The sequence below is a fragment of the Cryptomeria japonica genome, chromosome 4 (assembly GCF_030272615.1).
Source record: "Cryptomeria japonica chromosome 4, Sugi_1.0, whole genome shotgun sequence".
In the NCBI taxonomy this organism is placed as follows: Eukaryota; Viridiplantae; Streptophyta; class Pinopsida; order Cupressales; family Cupressaceae; genus Cryptomeria; species Cryptomeria japonica.
The window spans coordinates 742919733-742929044 of NC_081408.1; the positions used below are offsets into that span (position 1 = coordinate 742919733).

A 9312-nucleotide genomic window follows, 5' to 3' on the forward strand; every position below is an offset into this window, starting at 1 on the left:
CCTTTTCTAGGCTCGGGAAGAACAAACCTAATCGTGTACATGGGAATTTGAAATTTTAAAACCGCGTACATACTGCTTGTTTTTCCAAGTTTTTTTGGGTGGTGTCCACTTTTCTGACCACCATCTTTGTGCACATGCCCAAGTGTGCCGCCTATCCCCTTCTCTTTCCAACTTATATATTAACAAACTTGAAAAATGGTTAAATTTGCAAGGTGAAGATGGTGTTCGTTTGGTTGAATTTGTGATAAGGCTTCTTCTTTATGTTGATGGCCATATTTTTATTGCTAATTCAACTCTTGGGTTGCAAGAGCACTTGTATGCTCTTGAGAATTTTTGCAAAGTTGTAGAGATGCAAGTCAATATCAACAAGACTAAACTCACAAATTTCTCCAATTGAAGAGCGTAGAACTAGCATAGGCTCTACTTTGAAGGCAATAATTTTTAAGAAGTTATAGAGTACAAATATTATGATTGAATTCAACAACAAACCAAGCTGGGAGAGTTGTAAAAAGGAGAGAAATTTGGGAGGATGTAAAGTGTTTTATGCTCTTCAAAATAGATGTGAGATTGGGAAACTATCCAAATTATTTTTGGGCTTTTGGTGCTTTTAGTAGTGCTCTATGAGTATGAAATGTGGGCTAGTAGAACCTCATACTCAAAGTGGAAACAAATTGAAAATTTCAAAAGTGCTCAATCACAAGTAAGATCAAAACATGGAGTTTGGTTCCTTATGATATTATGCTGATTGAAATAAGGGTAGCTCCTATTGAAACAATTGCTATTTAGTGCATCTCATAAGTTACTTAGAAATAATTGAACAAATGAAAGTAATTAGATGACCTAATGTTGTTTTCAGTGACATTTTAAGTAAAAAAAATAAGACTTGGATGAAGTAAAACAATAGATGGATGAGTAAATGGAATATCTACTTGAATGCATGCCTCATGAATAGCAAATAAATAAAGGCTTTTGGCATAGATAAGTTTTGCAACCGTAGATGGGGTAAAAGTGCTAGGGATAGAAAAAATATTATATTGAGAAGTTCAATCCCACATAGATCATCATCAAAAAGTGTATATAAGGGCTAATATTCCGTAGAGAGCCAAAATTCTTATTGCTCATTTAATAACAAACTCTTATCAACTCTAATGCAAAATGGGGTAGTGGAAAGGAGCAAACCAAACTTGTGAAGAAAATTTAGGAAAAACAATTAAATTTTGAAGTGATGTAAAAACCATTATGGACAAATATGTAGATATTATCAATGGATCTTTGGTCTACTAGTGAAATTGAACTGTTCCAAAGGAGCCCACCATGAATCGAGTCTTATTAAATACAAAAGCTCCAACATCATAAACTATTATTGATCCAAATCATCAAGGATCTTAGTTAGCATCTATTCTGGCTCCAAAACGACAGTACAAATTGACTAACACGCATGTTAATGACACATTTTATGAAATTGTTTTATGAGATTGACTAACACACTGCTATCAAAAAGTTTTGTTTTAGAGCCAGAATAGCTTCGGCCCTGGCAGTAATTAATACCTAATTAAACAGTGCTATTTTACTTTTTCTTAATATATCTTACTTTCTGCGCAAGATAAACTTCACGTCATGGATTCGCTTTCATTATTATCTCCTAATCCCAGCCTGAAATGCCAATAACAAATGCTTTCCATGCCTGTCCGAAAGATAGGAATAATCTTTCTGTATATTTATTGCTTTAGCGTTCATTTAGAAGTAATTTAACTTTGGAGTTGATCTACTGGAAGGAGAAGTATGGTTCTGGATAAAGATGAATGGTTTTAGTACAAAAACAAAGGGTGTTGGATCAGCAGTCTGCCACTGTGTTGTATTTGTCATCAACTGGTATGTTTCATATTATGTCTCTCACTCTAAGATCTTATACAGTAAAATAAATCATATAGTTTGTTAGTGGATGTCTATTGGCCCTTTTCTTCTACTTGACACAGATCTAAAGATAAATACTGAACTTTAAATTTTTAGGGTGTAGCTAGAAAAAGGGGATCGATATCCTTTATGGTGGGATGAAATTGATTTGGAAGGATTCCGAGTTTATAGGATAGGACGTGATTCGAAATGTTGGTGGAAAAAGGTTGCTAATGCAGTCAAATTCGTAAACGCTTAAGATCTAAGAATCGGATGTGTTTATATAACTCAAACGAGAAAAATGTTGTCAAATCTGAGGGTTTTACTCTTTTTGTGATATTGTGGAGTACGAATTTTTTTACAGAGTTAATCGCCGATACTGAAGGGCTCCAAAAGTAAAAAAACATATTTCTCTTTTTTCCCTCTCTAAAATGTTTAGGGTTAAGGACCTTAAACCTGCACAACTGTGAGTGAAACATCTAGTCACTATAGTGTAGACCTTACAGACCTTAGCAATAAAATTAAAGATGCATATTACATGCCCTAGATGCATGAAAGGTTAACGTGCTCATGAGATTTGTCAATTCTTCAAAGGTTGGTAACGAGGTTTTAGCAATAAAGAAGACTGTTGATCACTTTCTACTCAGAATCGGATTCCACGGTCTCTTTGAATTTTCAATTTTTTTTATATGTCAGTTGAAGGAGACAACTGGAACCAAGTTGGGAAAGAGGTGAATCAAGAAGTGTCGCTCTGATTATCACCATTTATCTATTTAAGAATCCATTCTCTCTTCATCGTTAGTTTTACATGCAAGGGGCAAAGATAGAAAGAAAGGGATATGTTTTACCCTTAGAATTCAAACCCCTTTCTTATTGCTATGTGATCCATACTGACGTTAAGCAATTTTATAAAAGCAGATAGGGTACAAGGCAGAGTCAAGTGCATAACCCAGAGTTGAGACAACAAGCTTGACTCCGTGTATGTTTCCCTTTCGATTCTTTTAATTCATACCTCACACTGTCTCCTTCCACCATGCACTTAGGTGTATTTCTCTGATAGATGGTTCCACAGGAAAGTCTGGTTTGATGTTAAACATATCTTTTAATTTTAGTTAATAATTTAATTATTATTGATGAAAATTACCTAATTCAAAATTTTTCTCACTCTGTTTTCAATTTAAACCATAGTTAGCAGGTTTGAAAAATTGGATTTATTCAGGAGGTAATTTTTTTTTGGAAATTTGGAATCTTCAAGAAAAATCTGATTTGGCTTTTAATAAATTAAGCATAAAATTTCATAAAAAAATTTGTGAGCAGAATCTGAAAATAATAAAATATATAGATATGCAGAAATGGTAAGGACATTTTCAAATTTCATTAACATCAAAATATAGAGTGATATCCGGCTGGCCCTAAAAAATCTGGACCATATTGGAGAAATCGAAGAAATCCAAAAAATCCATGCCAAACAAGATTCGGTAACTAAGACTTTAGACAGAAAGTATTTGTGGAAGACAGCCACTCAATTGTGTTATTACCATTTTCAAAATTCTATTCAACTGCAAATTGTTCTAGAGTCAAAAGTATAGAATTATCTGGAAAGGGAAAAAAGTACAACAAAATTTGAGAGACAAATAGATTTCTTCAAACATGATCATTGTTCAAGGAAGTCTTGCTATGACTGCAGTGGATAGGATTAGAATATGGTCCAAGAAGAGATATAGGAAATATGCCCAGAAACAATCTACTCATCTAAGTTTTTTCCTTTCAAACTTGCCAAAACAACTAAACGTTTGATGTGTTTATTATACAGTATGGGGACTCATTAGTCAATTTTTTAAACAACCATGAGACTAACCTAGTGATATCATGCAGCGGCATTGCTGCTGATATTTTGTAGTCAAAGGGTCTCATGAAATAAAAAAATTGATAGAATTTTTAGTGCAGAGGATATATAGGAGATATGGATGTGGATAAGAGTTGAATAACATAAGACAAAATTTTTGATTGGCTGCAGTAATTAATTACGCTTGTAGTGTCAAAATATTCTTTTTTGCAAAACCCTGGCTCTCAACCCCTTCATGTCTGAAAATTCCTCCTAAGCAACTGCATTCCCTGGTTTTCAGGTAATTTTTCCATTACCCCATGTCCCCATGCGGCTGCTTATGAGCATTTTCTGCTTAAGTTTAAGCAGCTGGAGTGTTCCCATGTAAAATTGTAATTAAGGGAAAAGAATAAATTGGAATCTTTCCCTATTTTAGTGGAGCAACAATTGCTTAAAAAATGAAAATAAGCTTTGAAAAAAAGGGGGGGCTAGAAATAAGCAATAGTTGCTTATTGGAAAAAAAGACACATGGCTTCACCATATTTTTTTTGACTCCTATTTACTTGCCGAGAATTTTGCTTATGAATTTTATTTGTAAAAAATATTATCAATAATTTCATCTACAAAATGATTTAAGAAGCTTGCATAAAAATAAGCAGCCATTTGACTATCTATGGGGCCACCTGTTCCACAAATTGCTCCTTAAAAAGTTGAGCAGCTGCTGCTAGCCAAAATAAGCTAAACAGCAGCATGGGGACATGCCCTCAGTTTCTTTTTTTTTACCTCAATGATTGCATGGGAACTTGTGAAGCAAAATTTTTGGAGCAGCAGCCCCCTACTATAGGACTATTTCATAAGTATCACCATACGTTTAAATCATTAATTGCCATGTACCGTGGTTGAAGGACGAGTGAGATGTCTTAAGAGCAAGAGTTGTAATTTCTTCCTCTTCTACTAATTCTTAATTGTTATGATGAAAAATCAATAACTAATTCTGAGATGGGTAAGATGCACCTGCTATTTTAAATGTTCATTATAATGCACTTAAATATGGAATGAATCAGAAGTATTGGCTGGTATGGCAGTAGAAATTACTAAACAGATGGATTGATGTCTGAGGTGCAATGGTTGAGCACCTGTAGGAGACCTACATGGGTAAAACATAATTATAGTATCTGGACTCAATTTGTTTTTCCATGCTTACTTGCAATTTACATAGCTAGTTCATTTACTTTGATTGTATGGTTACTTCATATAAATATTAAATACAAGAGACTACTTTAATAGTAGGTCTAAACTATGCATCTTAAATTGCAACTAAAATTGTTGTTGTGTGGAAACTTGTGAAGTCAGTAGTGAGCATTGTGAAACCTTCAATTAGCTAGTTACTGAACTGTATATCATTTCTTAACCACGAAGAAAAACTAATGTATCAGGAGAGGGTGGTTTCCAACATAAATATTTTGAAAGGAGAAGTTTGTAAGAGACCATTTTGGCTACGCACTATGGTTTTCATGCTATGCCACTTCGTTGTTTCCTTAAGAAGGGGGATTGCAGCATTGTTCCAGATATCAAACTGTCTTTCCAAAACTATGATTGTTAGTAAAGCAGCTCTGCCTGCATTAGATAACAATTTCAGAATATTTTTCGTGGATGATCTTGATAGATGCCAGGAAGCTGTTATTTTACAGGTACATTCAGTTTAATTTATTTTTGTATGCTTTGATTTTCTTTGTAAGGTGGAATTTGATAAGATATTTTTAACTCTAAATTCTAACACGGAATTAGTAAAGTATGTGCAAAAAATAATACAAGTGTGGTTGGACCTCCTTGAGACTAATGAAGACGAATTGTTTAGTTTTTTCGAAGGACAGTTGGGTGTGTACAAACAATACGGCGAGGAGTAGGAGGATACAGAAGATGTGCAAGTTGATGAAAGTCAGCATATTTAAATACCAGGTAACAATAAAATTATAATACAGACCCTTGTACAATCTTAATACTAGAGATAATATATTGTTTCTATTAAAATAAACATCCAATGGATAATATTTATCATTTGTTACCTTGTGTATAAAAAGACCATTTCATGAGAGTAAAAGATAAGCAGATGGTGGACAAACAAGCCAAGAACAGCAGGGAAAAGCTGATGCCACACTTATCATAGAAGTGCTGGACAGTAATAAATGTTTGCTACATTTTTATCTTAATGGTTAGATTTGTTGTTTGATATTCTAGGTGCTAGGAGCTCACCAGAATTCAAACATTGTTATTGGGTCAGAATCAGATACAGCTAGAGTTTTAACCTAATTTTCTGCAGATTAATTATGTAAATAGAGATCTAAAATATTTTCTTTATGGTAGTCCACTACAGGTCTAACTTTAGATTTTGTTCCTACTGAAGTTGAATTTGATAAATGATATGAAATTTAAGGATGTCTCCATATGCAGGTGACCAAAGTGATTGTGCTTTGATTCCATTAAGGGAGATGCTGTTCGTAAGGTATAGTGAATCAGAACACCAAGCCTTCTTTTATTTTTATAAGTTGACTACAAATTGAAAAAAATTGCCTAGAGAGTGGAAGAGTCTTCTCAGTTATCATGGATTGGTGTGGAATATCCTCTCTCTAAGCAATTGTATAAAGTATTTAGCTGGATGGAAGGTACAATATCACCTGGATATTTGTATGCTGGGAATGGCAAGTAAATATGAAAATTCCTGTACAGGTATGTTAGTCTGCAATGTTTTAGATTTTGGAGGAAATTAATTACATTTCGCATTGTATTTGAGAATCATGTAACATATAAAACAGAAATCTGAAAAATTCAAGTTACCTTTTTCTGCAGAACTGGAACAGAATTGGCTGTCTAAGAAACTCAGAAGCCAATGGACCTTCACTAGAATGATAGTGCAGCATTTATTAAAAAACTGAAAGACTGATTACAGATAATTATGAAATGAGAGAGAGAAAACCAGATATATATGTAAAATACAGAAAGCAGGAAATGCTCCTAAAATCACATATGACCCTGAAAGAAACAACAGGACTTTGGAAACTCAATGTAGTTGCAAAGGAGAGGGTGATAGCACTGAACAATTCTGAAGTAAACACTTCTAAAACTGGAGAAGATCCCAAAACCTGCAATAAGGCATCATAGAAACTAAAAAGGAGGTGCAAAGGAGAGGATGATAGCTCCGAACAATTCTGATTATGAGAGTTTTAATGCTGGAGAAGATCCCAAAACTTGCAAAAGAGCTTCAGAGAAACTAAAGGAAGATGCAGAGGAGAGGATGAGGATGATAGCTCTGAACAATTCTGATTATGACAGTTCTAATATTGGAGGAGATCCCAAAATCTGCAACAGGGCATCAGAGAAACATAAACTCAAAGGACGAGAGGATGATGGCTTTGAATGATTCTGAAAATAAAAGCACTAAAGCTGTGGAAGATACTAAAATTAGCAATAGGGCATCAGAGAAACCCAAAGAAGATGAAAAGGAGATGATGATGGCACTGATTGATTATTAAGATAACAGTACTAAAACTGAAGAAGATTCTGAAATCAGTAATAGGGCATCAAAGAATCTTAAGAGGAGATGCAAAGGAGAGGATGATGACATGAAAGACTGAAGATGATAATACTAAAGCTGGAGAGGTTTCTGGGGCTGGCAACAAGGCATCAAAGAAACTCAAAGGAGATGAGAAGAGGATGATAAAAGTGAATGGTTCTATTAATGACAATGCTAAAACTGGAGAAGTTCTTGAGGCCAACAATAACACATCAGAGAAACTTGAAGCAGATGAAAAGGAGAGGATGGTGGAATTGAACAATTCTGAAGATAACAGTGCTAAAGCTGAAGAAGACCCTGAAATTAGCAATAGGGCATCAGAAAAAACTCAAAGGAGATCCAAGGAGAGGATGGTCGCTCTGATTCTCTGAAGATAATATTGGTGAAGCTGGAAAAGTTTCCGAAGTTGACAGCTAAAACTGTTCATCAGAGAGACTTGAAGGAGATGCAAAGAGGTACACAATGGCAGTGAATGATTCCGAAGATGACAGCTAAAATTGGAGATCCTAAAATCAGTAACAAACAAGTGGAAGAATTCAAACTAGTTGCCATGGACAAGGCAAGCACTGACAAGAAATCTCTAAAATTGGAAATGATCTTGAAAGCAGCAGCAAGGTTAGAAAAGACAAACTGGATGGAGCTTTGAGAAGTTCACATGTTAAATGTACAAAGGAACTGTATGAGATGGAGAAAGAGATAAAAGTTCTCATGACAGATGATCCGAAGAAAGAGATAAAACATCTCAAGGCTGATGAGCTGAGGATTCTGTTGGATTGAAGAAAGAAATAAAGGAATTAAAGGAGCAAATTGGTTGCCTAATACTAAAACAAAAAATTGGTAAGAATAAAGAAAAATATAAACCCCCAAAACTGGTGGAAATTGGAATGGACATTGAACAAATATGATGTTCCAAATTGCAGTGGATTCTATGTAAGCTTTTCAAAGGTTTACATTTTCCTTCATAGCTGCACCATTACGGAAAGAGGAGAATGGAGATTTAATAATAAAAAGTGCAGATTGACCATCCTAACAGTATATCTTTGTTAACGTGTTACTCTTCTGGGTAACACTTTTTGTTTTTCAGTTTTGTTAGTTTTTTTATTTTCTTCTTAGTTGCTTTGGCAGTTCAACTGTTTCATGAATGTCTTTAAAATAAGAATGTAATCTTCAATTTTAACATTAATAAGATTGCATCATTCTCTCCTGCTCATCATTCCTGGCCTGACAGTGGTATCAGAGCACGTGCAATATAATTTCTTAAATTTGCAGCCAAAAAGAAAGATTGTTATAAAAATTGAGAAACATCCTGGCACTAAAGTACAGTAGCATTTGATAGCTTTACCATGACACTCATGTCTGTCCAAAGCACAGTATAGTGTGTGGGATTCTGTCATTTGAATGCAAGCCAAGTAGCCAACTGAGAATAATTCAGAATCCCAAGAATATGCACATCCTCAGATTATAGCAAATCGATAGGAGAAATAGACTAGAGATGTTTCTTTTCTCACAGTTTTATCTCCTAAATAAGGGTTTGAATCCTGTGATGGACAGAGTTTCCCAGCAAATCCCCCCTAGAGGGACAATTTCTTGCCATAAAGCATGCCAGTCGTCAATTAACAACCCTACCTGTGGACGCACCAAAGTTGAGTACGTTTTGTACGAGTTAATGTTCAGAGGATCAAGCTTGCCCTTGCTAAAGGGAAGAGGCGGGGGAGTTGAAGTTTGTAGCTTTTGTAACGACATTTTTTTCTCTCCGAGTGTAGTACTTCAGAAAAATTTATTTATTTACTCTTGGCTCAGCAAATGGTCACAGAGGTCGTCTTTTTTTTTTTGTATACCTCACTTTTTCAATCAAAATTAAAGAATATATCTGAAAAGAAGTGTAATTTTTTTCAATTTACAATGAATTGTGTCAATGGTTGGTGAACCATGAAACCCTATCCAAACGTCACATGGATAGAACAGTATTGTAAAGTTGAAACATGATTTGTGTCATAATAATTGCTGGGCTTCCGTCAATGGA

At 34.6% G+C, this 9312-nt stretch overlaps 1 long non-coding RNA gene across 1 annotated transcript; it reads left to right on the top strand.

Moving 5' to 3' along the window:
* The first annotated feature begins 1468 nt into the window (after window positions 1–1468).
* On the top strand, window positions 1469–8499 carry LOC131076667 (uncharacterized). Its single transcript, XR_009113468.2, has 5 exons — window positions 1469–1872; window positions 5155–5409; window positions 5577–5677; window positions 6170–6445; window positions 6566–8499. It is a non-coding gene; the product is annotated as an uncharacterized LOC131076667 (long non-coding RNA).
* Window positions 8500–9312: the final 813 nt, after the last annotated feature.